The sequence below is a fragment of the Chiloscyllium plagiosum genome, unplaced genomic scaffold, assembly GCF_004010195.1.
Source record: "Chiloscyllium plagiosum isolate BGI_BamShark_2017 unplaced genomic scaffold, ASM401019v2 scaf_732, whole genome shotgun sequence".
Taxonomy (NCBI): Eukaryota; Metazoa; Chordata; class Chondrichthyes; order Orectolobiformes; family Hemiscylliidae; genus Chiloscyllium; species Chiloscyllium plagiosum.
Window position 1 is genome coordinate 778 of NW_025209487.1, and position 16,032 is coordinate 16,809.

At 45.6% G+C, this 16,032-nt stretch overlaps 1 pseudogene; it reads right to left on the bottom strand.

Moving 5' to 3' along the window:
- Nucleotides 1-1,493: 1,493 nt before the first annotated feature.
- On the bottom strand, nucleotides 1,494-2,087 carry LOC122546797 (annotated as a pseudogene).
- Between the last annotated feature and the right edge of the window lie 13,945 nt (nucleotides 2,088-16,032).

Below are 16,032 nucleotides of genomic sequence, written 5' to 3' on the forward strand. Positions count from 1 at the left end.
CCAACTGCCCCGCCAGGTCCTCCAGCTCTGTCCCTGTCTTTCCATTGGTCCGCCGCTGATATCAATCACCCGGGGCCCATTGTTGGCTGGAGCATGCGGATTGCTTCGCGGCTTTTGTTGCTGTTCATGAGTTACAAGAGTTAAAAGTGACAACAGCATCTCAAAACCATCTGATGTAGAAGCAGCAAACCTGGTGCTTCCAAACAATCCTGTTGACTAATAGCCTGGTGTTCTGTGAATTTTAATTTTATCCATCACAATCCAACATCAACACCTCCAAGTCACGAATGAGGGAGGGATGGAAAACAGAAGAAGAACTAGGAACAGTAGAATGCCGTCCTGCCCTTCGAGCCTGCTCTGCCATTCAATAAGATCATGGCTGATCATTTCGTGGACACTGAACCATTTACCCACGTTCTCACCATATCCATTAATTAATTACTTTTTTAAAAAATATAACCTAGCTTTAAAAACGTTTACTGAACTAGTATCAACTACTTCCCTGGGCAATGAATTCCATAGAGGTCAAGAAGTTCCTTCTCAATTCATTAAATTTGCTGCCTCTAGTCTTGTGGTGATGCCCTCTTGTCCTAGCTTCACCTTCCAATGGAAACATCTCTCTACTTCTATTTTATCCATACCATTCATTATTTTATATGCTTCCATTCTTCTGAACTCCAATGAATATAATCCCAATCTAATCAGTCTCTCTTAAGCCAACACCCATCAACTCCGGAGACAACCTAGTTAACATCCTCGGCACCCTCCTCTCGTGCCAGTACATCCTTTCTCAACTAAGGTGATAAAAACTACATGGAGTACTCCAGGTGTGGCCTCACCAGCACACAAATACAGCTGGAAAATAACCTCTGCTTTTAAACACTATCCCTTCAGGAATGAAGGACAAAATTCCATTTGTTTTCTGAACTGATTGTTGTACCTGGTGACCAACCTTCACGCAGAAGGATTCTCAGGTCCCTCTGCAGAGCAAATGATGCCACTTTTTTAAAATGTTACTACAACCAAACAATATAAACTTTATATTTACAAACATTCTATTTCATTTGGCAGACCATTACCCACTCACTCAATGTATCTATGTTCCACTGCAAAGTTTCACAGTCCTCGACTCACTTTGTTCCGCTAATCATCTTAGTGTCACATTCAAACTTTGACACCCTACATTTGGTTCCAACTCCAAATCATCTGAATCAATTGTAAATAATTGCAGTCCCAACACCGACCCCTGAGGCACACTACTTGTCAATAAGTAAATAATACTTATTTATCCCCACACTTTGCTTCCTATTAGTCAACCAATCTTCTACCCCTTACACCTTGCACACTTATATTTTGCAACAGCCTCTTTCACAGCACCTTGTTGGTGGTTTTTATGGAAATCGAGCTACACCACATCCACTGCGTCCCCGTTGTTCACCTTGCTTGAAATGTCTTCATAGAATTCCAAAGATTGGTCAAGCATGCCCTGCCCTTCATGGACCCATGCTGTGTCTGTACATTGGGACAATTTCTATCAAAATTCTGCCCAGCAAAAAGATTTGCTGTCCATCAGGGTTCTGTGCATACTGTATAATGGCTGCTCCAACCTTGGCTGTAGCTGCGTTGGTCATTGTTAGTGTCTGGATCCTTGCACTCCATCTGTACTATTTTTGGCCAACTGAATTGCTCCCCCCTGTGTAATAGCAATGTATTGTCCGCTGCTAGTCTGATAGATGGGTGTCTGCATTGTCATTGTCGTAATGGTTGAGACAGACTCTTCTGATTACTCCTCATCGATTTCTTGGCACACTGGGGGGATCAGAAGAAAGTTCATCCAGGATTTTCCTGTATGAAGGCCGTCTCGGTAGAATTTCTCTACGTTTCTGAGAGTCAGTCATGTTATCCACAGATTCCTGGGAGTCCTCATTTTCAAGAACCGTCGTATTCTGAACAGTCTGAACTTGAGGGGACTGTATGACTGAGGACTGAGCTGCTTGGATAACTCCTTGCACTTAGACAGTCTGCCCATTCGGCAATTGTACTAAAGTTACTGCTGGACTTGTTGTTGATTGGATCCCAGGCATGGTTACCTGCATAGTCACATTATATATTAACGATCTTGATGAAGGGACTGGGGGCATTCTAACAAAGTTTGCTGATGATACGAAGTTAGGTGGACAGGCAGGTAGTACTGAGGAAGTGGGGAGGCTGCAGAATGATCTCGACAGTTTGGGAGAGTGGTCCAGGAAATGGATGATGGAATTCAATGTGAGCAAACGCGAGGTCTTGCACTTTGGAAAAAAAGAATACAAGCATGGACTACTTTCCAAACGGTGAGAAAATTAATAAAGCCAAACTACAAAGCGATCTGGGAGTGCTAGTCGAGGATTCTCTAAAGGTAAACATGCAGGTTGAATCCGTGATTAAGAAAACGAATGCGATGTTTTCATTTATCTCAAGACAGTTGGAATATAAAAGCAGCGATGTGCTACTGAGACTTTAAAAAGCTCTGATTAGGCCCCATTTGGAGTACTGTGTCCAGTTTTGGTCCCCACACCTCAGGAAGGACATACTGGCACTGGAGCGTGTCCAGCAGAGATTCACACGGATGATCCCTGGAATGGTAGGTCAAACATACGAGGAATGGCTGAGGATCCTGGGATTGTATTCATTGGAGTTTAGAAGGTTAAGAGGAAATCTAATAGAAATTTACAAGATAATACATGGCTTGGAAAGGGTGGACTCTAGGAAATTGTTTCCGTTAGGCGAGGAGACTAGGACCCGTGGACACAGCCTTAGAATTAGAGGGGGTAAATTCAGAACAGAAATGCGGAGACATTTCTTCAGCCAGAGAGTGGTGGGCCTGTGGAATTCATTGCCGCGGAGTGCAGTGGAGGCCGGGACGCTAAATGTCTTCAAGGCAGAGATTGATAAATTCTTGATGTCACAAGGAATTAAGGGCTACGGGGAGAATGCGGGTAAGTGGAGTTGAAATGCCCATCAGCCATGATTAAATGGCGGAGTGAACTTATTGGGCCGAATGGCCTTACTTCCACTCCTATATCTTATGGTCTTATGGTTTAATTTGATCACTTTCCTCAGATACCCATTGCCGAGTATGCCTTTTCGTACAGTCCTTCCTTTTCACTGGAATAGACTTTTGTAAAATGTCTTTGAAAATCTTCCACTGCTCATCAACTTCCTACCAAACATTTTTGGTTCCAGTCTACTTTATCCAGATTCTCTCTCATTCTATTGTAGTTCCCAGTGTTCAAGCACAGGACCCAGTTATTACATTTTATCTTCACACTCTCCATACGTATTCTAATTCAACCATACGGTAATCGCTTCTTCCCAGGGGATCCATAATTCTGAAGTCATTAATTATTCCTGCCTCATTGCACAGGGCCAGATCTTGGATAGCTTGCTTCCTTGTCAGTTCCATTTCATACTGTTCAAGAAAACTATCATGAATACGCTTAATGAACTCCTCAAGTCTACCTTGACTGAGCTGGTTTGAGCTGAAAATGTGTTGCTGGAAAAGCGCAGCAGGTCAGGCAGCATCCAAGGAAAAAGTGAGGACAGCAGATACTGGAGATCAGAGCTGAAAATGTGTTGCTGGAAAAGTGCAACTTGTCAGGTTTGACCTGGTTTGACCAATCTACATGTAGATAAAATCGCCCACGATAATGGCTGTGCCATTTGTACAGGCATTAGTTATGAATTTGTTTATTGCCTATGCCAATGTGATGTAATTATTTGGTGGCCTATACACTACGCCTATCAATGACTTTCTTGTTAGACTTTTGACTGCATCATTCCTGTTTCTCCTAATGTATGGCAATAACAACAACTACTTGCATTGTACGGAACTTTCACAATGGCAAATCTCCTAAGCTGCTTCATGGATGATCAAAACGTTGATTAAAGAGAATGATTTTAAAATACATCTTAAAAAGAGGATAGAGAAGGTTCGGGAGGCTATTCCACAGACATCTGCTCTTGACAGCTCCAACTGTGGAGTAATGCAGGTTGGGTGGGTTGGAAAGGGAACGTGCAAAGGGGAAATGGAAGAGTGCAAGCAGTGCATAAAGTCTTAAGGACAGAGGAGGTGCCAAACTCAGTCTGTCTATCATAGAGAGTATGGCTGCCTCATGGACTTTGAAGCACTGCAAAAGGTCCATGCATGTCATGACTATAGTACTAATAGAGATTTCTGCTGTCTTAAACAGAGTGACGGATCTTGTATTGTGGGCTTATGAAATGTCACTGATCTCTACCAAACATGTACGAGGTAGAGTCAGGGCAATAATAAGATGCTGCAACAGGAGGGGAACAGGTAACTCCATACAAAACCCTACTCCTTCACACCTATTCTCACCTCCAAAACTGAGGGAGTTCCAGAAAAGCACCTTTATATCCCACCACAACACTTTATCCCACAATCGTGGTATATGGCTGTGCACAAGGAAGAGTGGAACAGACTGTATTGGGACCCTGAAACACTTGGTAAAGACTAAAATCATCTGAGTATTCAGAGCCCCACCACATTGTATGCGTTTTCTATTGTTTTTACTCGGTTCCTGACATCCCTTGTTTTCCCTCATGAATCTGTTCAAAGTTGTTTTTACACACACCTGCACCATCTGTGAATTGAACCCAGGCCTCTCGGTCCAAGATTGTGGATATTTTCACCGCATCACAAGGCATCGACTCCAACTTCCCTTTTTCCTTAATGTTTCTGTTGCTTAGCTGCTGAGTCGCGCCTCAATCGACACTGCAATTGGGAGGAAGCGGCGGAACTGAAGGATAGAGCAGCGTCCGGTCCTCCAACCAGAGTGAGTGAGGAGCGGGACCAATGCATTCTCGGGAGTGAACGCTTCAGGATTGGTCAGAAAGTAAACAGTTTTGCAGGATTGATCATTCTCACGACATCGTGAAGCATTATGCCCTCTCATAAAACAATGTGAGGTTTTAAAGAAATCGTTAAGATGTAAATCTGACAACATAGTTCAGATGTAAATCTGAGAATGTACATATTTCCAATCGATTTACACATTTCGAGTAATAAACTTCTTTTCAAACTCCCAGAACGATTGGTAATTTACTTACCTGGCCGGTATGGTGAAGTTGGACTGAGAAATCTGTTTGTATATGAACCATCTCAATGACTGTACCTCGACAGAGCAATTGTTAATGTCTAATATTTCTCCCGTGATTCTGTGCAGGTATGAATATTCTCTATAAACTCACTGATAACCTCCGACGCACGCGCAGTTTGGTTTCTATGAAGGGCATGCGTAGTGTCACATTAACCAGGACACGGCGAGACGTGGAGCAGCTTTCTCTGGGTGTGGCTACGATCGGCTTCAGAGAGCGGCGTGTGGGAGACTCACTGGGAGAAAGGAGCGGATAGAATTCATAAGACGCGGATATAGGTGAAAAAAAAACGAAAAAGACCCTCCAGGCCCGGATAAGGAGATGGTGGTCTCTGTCGGGAAAGCGGCCCAGGGTCACGGACGCCATTTGTTTGAGGGAAGAGGGAGCGCGGGCCTCAGAGCCGCCATCTTGAGAAAGTCAATGTGCAGGAGGGCGGGGCTATCGGGGTCGAGGACAATCGGAGGAAAGACCCACCTTAGATTACTTCACTAAAGACATGAATGCACGCGGTGGATTTTTCTTAACATCATCAATTGTTTAATACTCATTTACAGTTTTTTATTACATCTTTTATGAAGCATTTAATTCGCATTCAATCGTTTGCAATGGCGTGATTTGAACCTGTGTCCAGAGGACATTTGCTAAGTTTCTGGATAAATTGTCTCACAATCATGCCACTCGGCTATCACTTCGCCTGCTCGTAGGTTGCGCATCGCAGTGCAACATGAAACAAAACCCTTTCTTCTTGCACAATTGTTTGATTTTGCACTCTGGTGATATCATTTAGTATCTCTCCATGTGGTATCCCTCACTGTGTGGGTCTAGTTGTTGCCTCTGTCAGTGTCCCTTGCTCTTGCAGCTACTCCAGATCCTGAGCAAACAGAATTCTCCACTCCAGATAGACGATGTCGACTGGGATGTTGAAGATTTCTGTGGGACTCAATTTCATTTAACATGTGAAGCCCTCACTGCATCAGTCTAATTTCCCATTCTGTTTATCTGTCTGTAGGTACTCAGGAAGGTCCTGACCTAATAGACTTCCCAGCTGCTGGGTGTCTCATCCATCCCTCATTGAAGATGGTTTGTCAGCCAGAGAGACACAGGACAGGGAGATCTGGAGCCTTCAATAAATCCTGCAGTGAGGTAAGATCACTCACAGTGCAAAGAGCAATGAGAGGGCTCCAAACATCAGCTAACAGGACATGACATAGCTATAGTGCTGGAGGGGGAGCAGAATACAGGCACACCCCAGGTTCGGTCACCGGCTTTACTGCAAGTTTTGTTGTACTAAGACAACATCGGGAGTGTCACAGTTATCAATCCAAGCCTATGCTGTCTTAGTGAGCATCAGTACAAAAGAGGGGAAAGCAGGCCTCCCACGAGAGGGTGGGAATGCTGTCTGGGAATGTTCTATTCTGTGTTCCCTCTCCCACACTGTATCTATGGCTTGTCTTGTGGATCAGTGTCTTCAATCATTCTAATGCCAAAAACAGTTCCTATCTCTGTACTTTCCTCCCAATCACTTCATATGTTTGAACCTGCTTCAGTCCAGACGACCATCCATATCTCTCTAACTTACTTCAGTCTCGAAAACATGCCTTGTCACGAGAGTCCACTCCCCGAATAACCCAAGATTTAGGGTCTATTTCTGTGCTGCATGACTCTCTGGCCGAAGTCATCAATGCTGACCAGGTTTCCTGAACTGAATGAGTTGCATTTCCCTGCGTTTGGCTTATGGCCCTTCAAACCTTCTCCTCTCCATGTACCTGCCCAAATGTCTTTTCCATATTGTAATTGTTCTTGTTTCTCCCATGTGCCACTGGCAGACAATTCGTATATGAACCGTCCTCTATGGAAAATGTTGCCCCTCAGCTCCCTAAGTAAATCTTTGCTCTCGGTCACTCCTCAGGCCTTACCCATTCTGCTGTGGGACGCAACCCCTCCCCAACATAGACTCCCCTCGGACATTGCCCATCCTGCTGTGGGACACAATACCGCTCCAGTACTGAATCTTTCGGGCCTTACCGATCCTGAAGTGGGACACAACACCTCCCCGGTACCGACTCCCCTTGGGACATACCCATCCTGCTGTGGGACACAACCCCTCACCGGTGCAGACTGCCCTTTAGGCCTTAACCATCCTGAAGTGGGACACAATCTCTCCACGGTACAGACTCCCCTCGGGCCTACCTGTCCTGCTGACGGACACAACCCCTCCCCGGTACAAAGTCCCCTCGGGCCTTACTCTTCCTGCTGTGGGACACAACCCCTCACGGTGCAGACTCCCCTCGGGCCTTACCCATTCTGCTGTGGGACACAACCCGTCCCTGATGCAGTCTCCCCTGGGGCCTTACCTATCCTGCAGTGGGACACAACTCCTCCCCAGTTTCGACTCCCCTCAGGCCTTACCCATCCTGCTGTGGGACACAACCCGTCCCCAGTACAGACTCCCCTCGGTCCTTACCCATCCTGCTATGGGACACAGCCCCTCGCGGTGAAGACTCCTCTTGGGCCTTCCCCATCCTGCTGTGTGATACAACCCCTGCCTGTTACAGACTCCCCTCGGGCCTTACCCATTCTGCGGTGGGACACAACCCGTCCCTGGTGCAGTCTCCCCTGGGGCCTTACCTATCCTGCTGTGGGACACAACTCCTCCCCAGTATAGACTCCCCTCAGGCCTTACCCATCCTGCTGTGGGACACAATCCGTCCCCAGTACAGACTCCCCTCGGGCCTTACCCATCCTGCTATGGGACACAGCCCCTCGCGGTGAAGACTCCTCTTGGGCCTTCCCCATCCTGCTGTGTGATACAACCCCTGCCTGTTACAGACTCCCCTCGGGCCTTACCCATCTGCTTTGTGACACAACCCCTCGACGGGTTGTACTCCCCTCAGGTCTTACCCATTCTGCTGTGGGACACAACCCGTCCCTGGTGCAGTCTCTCCTGTGGCCTTACCTATCCTGCTGTGGGACACAATCTGTCCCCTGTACAGACTCCCCTCGGGCCTTACCCATCCTGCTGTGGGACACACTCTCCCCTGTACACATTCCCGTCCAGCCTCACCCACCCTAACGTGGGACACAGTGCCTCCCCTGTACAGATTTCCCTCAGACATTACCCATCCCGAGTCCAGACTTGTCCAAGGCCTTGACAATCCTGCTGTGGGACACGACCATTTCCCGGTACAGAAACCCCTCGGGCCTTCCCCATCGTGCTGTGGGACGCAGCCACTCCACACTACAAAGTGCGCTCGGGTCTTACTCTTCCTGCTATGGGACACAGCCCCCCGCGGTGAAGACTCCCATCGGGCCTTCCCCATCCTGCTGTGGGACACAACCTCTGCCCGGTCCAAAGTCCCCTCGGGCCTTACTCATCCTGCTGTGGGACACAGCCCCTCGCGGTGCAGACTCCACTCGGGCCGAACCCATGCTGCTGTGGGACACAGCCACTCCCCGGTACAGAGTCCCTTCGGGCCTTCCCCATCCTGCTTGGGACACAATCCCTGCCCGGTACAAAGTCCCCTCGGGCCTTACTCATCCTGCTGTGGGACACAGCCAGTCCCCGGTACAGAGTCCCCTCGGGCCTTCCCCATCCTGCTGTGGGACACAACCCCTGCCCGGTATAAAGTCCCCTCGGGCCTTCCCTATTCTGCTGTGGGACACAGCCACTCCCTGGTACAGAGTCCCCTCGGGCCTTACCCATCCTGCTGTGGGACACAACCCCTCCCCGGTACAGACTCCCCTCGGGCCTTACCCATCCTGCTGTGGGACAGATTGACAATTGTATTGAATAATATCCCTCCAGTGAGGAAACAGGCCCTTAGTCCAGCAAGTCCACACCGACCCACGATACATACGACCCACGAATCGCTTCAAAATACATAGAAACAGTGATCACTGAATTGGTTAAAAACTCCGCAGTTACATTGGGCAGTTTAAAAGTCTCGCTGTATTGGTGATATGTTCCTTTTCTTCAAACAGGTTACATTTTTATTAAAGCAGCAGATGATCATTGTGAGAATGTCTCTTTTAAACTAGAATCTGTTCTGTTCTCTGTGTAACAGGCTGGTGTTGTGTGCGATGGACTGTCACGAACAGTGTAATTGACCTGTGAGTCCTTGATCAGGTTTCCTTTATTTGTAAATCTAGTGATCACTGAACTATGCATCTGCTCTTCTTAGCGAAAACAAAGACTCATTTCTCAATGGAAAAATGGCATATCACAAAGCTTTTTCATGGATTTCTGGCACACACCACTGACTAGTGTATCTGGTAAGTCTGTTTCCTGAATAATTCTGAACTCGATCTGTAACTCTGAAAGTATCTGTATTGTTTGTCAGTTGGTTGAGAATTCAGCCTCTTTGTTCTGAGCTGTTGTGATGCAGGCGGTGGTTTCATTCTGTCTCTGCCAAGCTTGTTTTCTCCTTCTGCTGTGATTCTAGGAGATTCCTTTCTGCAGGTTAGAATATTCATTGACTGAACATTGAATGACTTTTGTCTCTAACAGAGCCTTGTTTTCAGCTCATTATTCACTTTCGATTTCCTGGTTGTGTTGAATGTTACAGAAACAGGCTCTGAGCAATGTTTCCATTCACTTGCATTGGATTCATTGACAGCCACGTGGTCAGTCAGTTTCAGGCTGATGAATCAGTTTCTCTGTCCTATTAGATGATGGTCACTTGCTCAGTTTCCGATGGCTCACCTCAGAGTCAGTCCGTCAGCTGCAGAAACCCTCCATCCAGCATTTGTTCTCTGTTACCGTGACTATTCCAATACTGTCCCAGCTTGTCTCCCACATTCTACCTCCATATACTCATGATCACCTCAGATTCTACTGTCAGTATCCTTACAGCAAGTCACGTACGTCATCCACCTCAATTTCACGCTGCTCTACATTACATTCAGTCCAAATGTAATTTCAGAATTCCATTCATTGCCTTTAAAAACACCCATGATCTTGTCCTGTCCAAACATCCAGGTTCCATCAGGTCGGTGGGTGTCCGAGTGGTTGGGTTGGAGCAACAGTAGGACACTGAGGATCGTACAGGGGACAAAGATGGGGTTGGTTGGGGGATGTTTAAGGAGAGAGAGCTGGTGTATTGTTGGGGATAACTTCTCAGCGGTAGCCAGGTCTATAGCACCACAACTCAATGGCCTGAGTTATCGGGAGAGGTTGGATAAGCTGGGACATTTTTCTTCAGAGCACAGGAGACATAAGGGAGATCTTATATAAATGTATATGATCATGAGAGGCATGGATAGGGTGAATGCATTCAGTCTTTTTCCCAGGGTTGAAGAATTGAGGACGAGAGGGCATCAGTTTAAGGTTAGAGTGGAAAGAATAAAAGGCAACGTTAGCAGCAACGTTTTCACACAGATGCTGATTCTCATACGGAATGAGCTGTCAGTGGAAGTGGCTGAGGCAGGTACATTAACAACATTTAAAAAGCATTTAGACAAATACATGGATAGGAAAGGATTAGGAGGATATGGGGCATAGGCAGGGAAATTGGGTTGCCATGGATGGACATTATGGTTGCCAGGGATCAGTCTGGCCCCTAGGGCCTGTCTCCTTGCTGTAAGACTCTATGACTCTATCACTGACTCTGCTGTAGAACAAGGTCGGACAAACTCCAAGGGAGCGAAAATGGGAGGAGAGCCACGAGTTGGGGGGGCATAGACAGGTGTTACTGTGGCTGCGTCCGAGATTCCAGGATAGGGTGTTGTATCCCTTGTGCCTGGGTCAAGGACATCTCTGAGCATTTGCTTGAAATTCTGAACTGGGAGAATGGGAGGCCAGAGGTCATGGTGTACATTGCTACCAACGACATGGGTAGAAAGAGGGATGAGATCCTGAGGATTAAGCACAGGCAGTAGGGAACGACTGAAAAGTAGGACCTTGAGAGTAGTAATCATTGCGTTACCACCAGTCCCATGTGCTTGTGAGACAAGGAACTGAAAGATAGCAGAGATGAAGCATGGCTGAATAGCTGGTACAGGGGGAGAGTTTCAGGATCTTGAATCATTGGGACCTCTTCTGTAGCAGGGGTGACCTGAACTAGAGGGGAACTGATCTCCTCACAGGGAGGCTTGCTCCTGCTACAAGGGAAGGGTTTAACCTAGAATGACAAGGTCCTTGGAATCACAGCAGCAGGGCAGCACGCGGGGTGTAAAGAAGATCGGAACGTGTATCCGAGTCAATCAGAAAGGAAATACAGAGAAATAAACACCATTGTACGAATGGGCTGATTGTGTTAATTTCAACACAAGGCGCAACATAGCTAAGGTAGTTAAGCTCAGATCCGATATTGTGGCCATTCCAGAGATTTGGTTCGGAGAAGGACAGGACTGGCTGCTCAATATTCCAGGGTTTCAATTTTTCAGATGAGATGGAAAGGAGTGTAAAAGAGTTGGAGGAGTTGCATTACCGATTGGGTGAATGCTACATCTGCACTCGGGACATACTGGAGGAGCTCGCCCACTGAGGCAACGTGGATAAGAAGTATGCAGTTGATGGGATTATACTATAGGACCGTCAATCTGCCAACGATACCTTGAAGTACAAATATCTCGGCAGATTATGGACAGAGGCAATAACAATAGAGTTCTCAAAGTGACTTTAACTTCCCCACCATTTGCTGGCACTACGTTAGAGCAAGAGGCTGAGAAGGTGCAGAGTTTGTTAAGAGTATCCAAGAGGGTTTCTTGAAATAGTAATGTAAAGGAGGGAGAGGGGCCATAGTGGACCTTATATTGCTGAATGAGCCTGGCCAGGTGACTGACATTTCAGTGGGAGACCATTTTGGAAACAGTGGCCACAACTTAAGATTTTTTTAAGGCAGCTACGAATAAATGGGATGTTTCTCAATTGTGGGATTGCAAATGATGTCAGTATTAGGAAGGAGCTAGGCAGTGTTAATTGGGAGGAGCTGTCATCAGACAATGCCACATTGGGCACATGGGAGTTAGTTAAAGTCTTGTTGATCGGAGTTCACGACCAGCATGTCCCAGGAAGGAGGAGGGATAAGGCTGGCAATGTAAGGGCCCCTTGGATAACAAGGGAGGCTGGGAATTTAGTCAAAAGGGGACAAAACAAGCCTATGCAAGCTTTGGGAAGCTAGAATTGGACATGGCATGTGAAGAACGTGAAAAAAAAACAAAAGCTGGAAGTAACCTGAACAGGGAGTGAGCAGAGCAAGGCGGGGCCATGCCCTTCGCAAGTAGGGTTAAAGTGAATCCCAAATCGTTCTGGAGATAATTACCCACAAGTGGATATGAACATGGATCGTTACAGCACAGTACAGGCCATTTGGCCCTCAATGTTGCACCGACCTGTGAAAAAATCTGATGCCTGTCTCACCTACACCCTTCCAATATTACCCATATGTATGTCCAATGTACCTTCAAATGCCCTTTTCGTCGGCGATTCTACTACTGTTGCCGGCAATTAAGTCACCTCTCGACCTTCTTCTCTCCAACTAAAACAGCCTCCATTCCCTCAGCCTTTCCTTGTAAGACCTTCCTTTCATACCAGGCCATATCTCAGTAAATCTCCTCTGAACCCTTTCCACAGCTTCCACTAATTAGGAAGAAGGTCGAGCCGGCCAAGACTAAAGGAAGGAACTTGTGCTTGAAGTCAGTGGAAGTGTACGAGATCCTAAATAATTATTTTGCATCTGCATTCACCCAGGAAAAGGATATAGAGGAAAAATGAGATTTGTGTGGAGCATGCTAATGTTCTTGGGCATTTTTGAGGTCGAGAAAGAAGCGCAGATTTCTTGAAGAGCGTTAAAGTGGATTAATCCCGAGGACCCGACGGTAGCTACCCCAGGTTATTTGAGAAATGCAAGACAGGAGATTTATGGGGTCTTAGCCATGATTTTTGAATCCTCGCTGGCCACTGGAAAGGTCGCAGAGGACTGGGGTGAGTAGCTTATGGTTTTCCTCTCTTCAAGAATGGAAACAGGGACAATCCAGGAAATTATAGCCTGGTGAGTCTCACCTCAGTGGTTGGGAAGCTTTGGACAGAATTCTTATGGATAGGATTTATGCGCATTTGGTAAAGAATGACCTAATTAGGGACAGTCAGCGCAGCGTCATGAGATGCACAGGGGTGACAGTCAAAATGTTTTACCCAGAGTTGAAATATCTTTACTAGAGAATGTGCATTTAGGGTGAGAGCGGGAGAGCTCAAAGGAGATGTGAGGGGAAATATGTTTTCCATAGAGTGTGGTCGTAATCTGGAACATGCTGCCAGGGATGGTGGAGGAGGCAGATATGAGAGGAGTGTTGAAGGGGTTTTTGGGTAAGCATGTGAATATGCAAGGACATGGAACAAAGATAGGCAGAAAGGATGAGTTTAATTTGGTGTCACATTCAGCACAACATTATGGGCTGAAGGGCCCGTTTCTGTGCTGTGCTGTTCTTTGTTGTGTTTCTTTTGTTACAACATGACGGTGAACCCCTCTGTTAATTAAACCAAACACTCAGAAAAGGTTACCTCACCACATAATCTGTTTAAGTCTGAGTGACAGAAAACTCACAAATTCCACTATGTAAAGAAAATAGCATCAATTTATTTTTAACTTGAAATGTGAATATTAAACAACTATTCATAAATCTAAGCTCTTACTTTCTCTCCACTGCTTATTATCTGCCTCCAGCTCTATAACTATACGTTATTTCAATAAGACACTTATTAAAATTACATCACATTAATTTCAAACCCACACAGTGACTCGTGTCTTTTGTGTCTTACTGCTTCTGGCGGAGGATCTCCCTGGGTCGTCGTTGTCTTCTTTTACTCTGAGTATGTTTCATATGAAAAGGTACCCTTTGATTGAGAGACTTTCCTAATTTATTGGCGAGCAAGATGTTAACTCTCCCAGACAGCAGTTACTCTTTGACCAGTTTTTAAAATGTCTGCATTTTAATTGCCCCCATTAGATCATCTCATTGGCTTGATGCTGGCAAAACAAAAAAATCAAACTCGATTGGGTTTTGGAATCTTGGGGTATAATTTAAACTGATAGGATAAATTTGAATTATTGTCAAAACAGCAACCAACTCAGGTCTATATTTCACAGCCAAATGTTACATTTGTTTGCTTTCCCAGTACACTCTGGGATTGCTGGCCAGTCATATACAGTACACAGGTCGTTGAAAGCTCTCAGTTTAGAAAAGAGCGTTCTCTCTCTCTCTCTCACCTTCAACTTTATAACACTTTGAGCATTATCTTATCAGCAAGTTCATTTATTAAAGTGACAAGCAGCAGATTGTTTACATGACCTTCTTGGATTAATATTTCAATTTCAACATAAAACAATGGCTTGTGTTTGTGAGAGGATCATGTTGCTGTGTGCAACAGACTGTCACTAATAAAATTATGCTCCCGATAAAGCAGAGTTCCTTTGAGTGTAAATTTTGCATGAAGTGATTTAAAGACCTGGAATGGGGTTTGGTTTTCCAATATGAGTTCCATTACGGCACTTAGTGGAACCTCGGGCAGACAGATGGACACAGATGGGTGCAAATTTGTTTTCTTCCCTGAAGGATGCACACGCTGCCATCAGAGTGTTTGTAACAGAAGGGCACTGACTCATTCTTGGGACTGGAGGTTGTTTACAAAGTGGGACGAAATGGGTGAGTACTGAGTGTGAATAAGAAGTGTTTTCATTGAACTGGATATTATTACCACAGAGATTGGCCGGGTTGATGTTGGCAGCTGTCTCTGCTGATAGGAATCTACAATGGGTCACAGTCTCAGGACTGGAGTGACTGAGTGACTGAGATAAAGAGAAATGACTTCATTCAAATACCTGGGAATCTGTGATCATTTCCACCTCAAGAACGGAATCACTGACTACATTACAGAGAATAATTTGCAATGTTTGCGATACTACGTGGATCATAAGATGTTGCAAAAACTGGGTGAGTTCTGGAAAGTTAACGATGATGTTACTAAAATGAACACAAATGCTGTAGCTGCTGGAAATTTGAAACAGACTGGCCGCAACTGTAGAGAGAGAGAAGCAGAGTTAATGTTTTGCATTTGATATAACTTTTTAAGCAGAACAAAGAATGTTTTTAAGCTGTGGTCAGACCCCTGGGGCTAAATGGTATCGTTGTGTCCGTGTGGTTGAAGTGTTTTTTGGAGAAACAATCCCCTCATTTGCTTGACTGTGGCACTGTGATTGCGCTATTGAAACAGCAAGAACTCTTTCTGGGTCTCATTGATGTCTGGGTGTAAATTAGGGTCCGTTGTTCATCGCTGACTCTGTAGGCAGTTCTGATACATGGGAATATTCAAGTTAAAATGTTGATCTTGCAAAACAGGAAGATTTTCTCCCAGACAGGGAATAAGACGTCCATTACTGATCCTCACTGACTATGAAAGGACTCAAACCGAGAGATTTATTTTTGTGACTGACACAGTCAGATGTGGTGTCCAGTCGTTGACACAGTCCTGAACTTCCACACATCCCGGCTTTTGGACTCTGAATTAGCGGATCTTGATGGAGAAACCCTTCCAACAGATGGGACAATCCAAGTGATACCCAATATCCACATTTTCCCTCGGGGGAGTCCCTGAAAAGTTGTCTGTCAGGATCACAACGGATTTTTCTATAATATTTACTCAGTTAATTGCTAGGACAGAGAGATTCACTGGAGGCCCAGATTGTCAGGTTGAAGTGTAGTCACTGCTTTGATGTAGGAAATGGAAGCGTATCGTTTGGATTGTTCATTTTACACATTTGTAGAGGTGGCTATAGCTTTCATTGTGAGTGGGAGTTTGAGAGAAGCCGATTTAGCGTGATTGTGGGGATGTCTATACAAATTTTCAGGAACGGATTAATACACCAGAGGAATGTG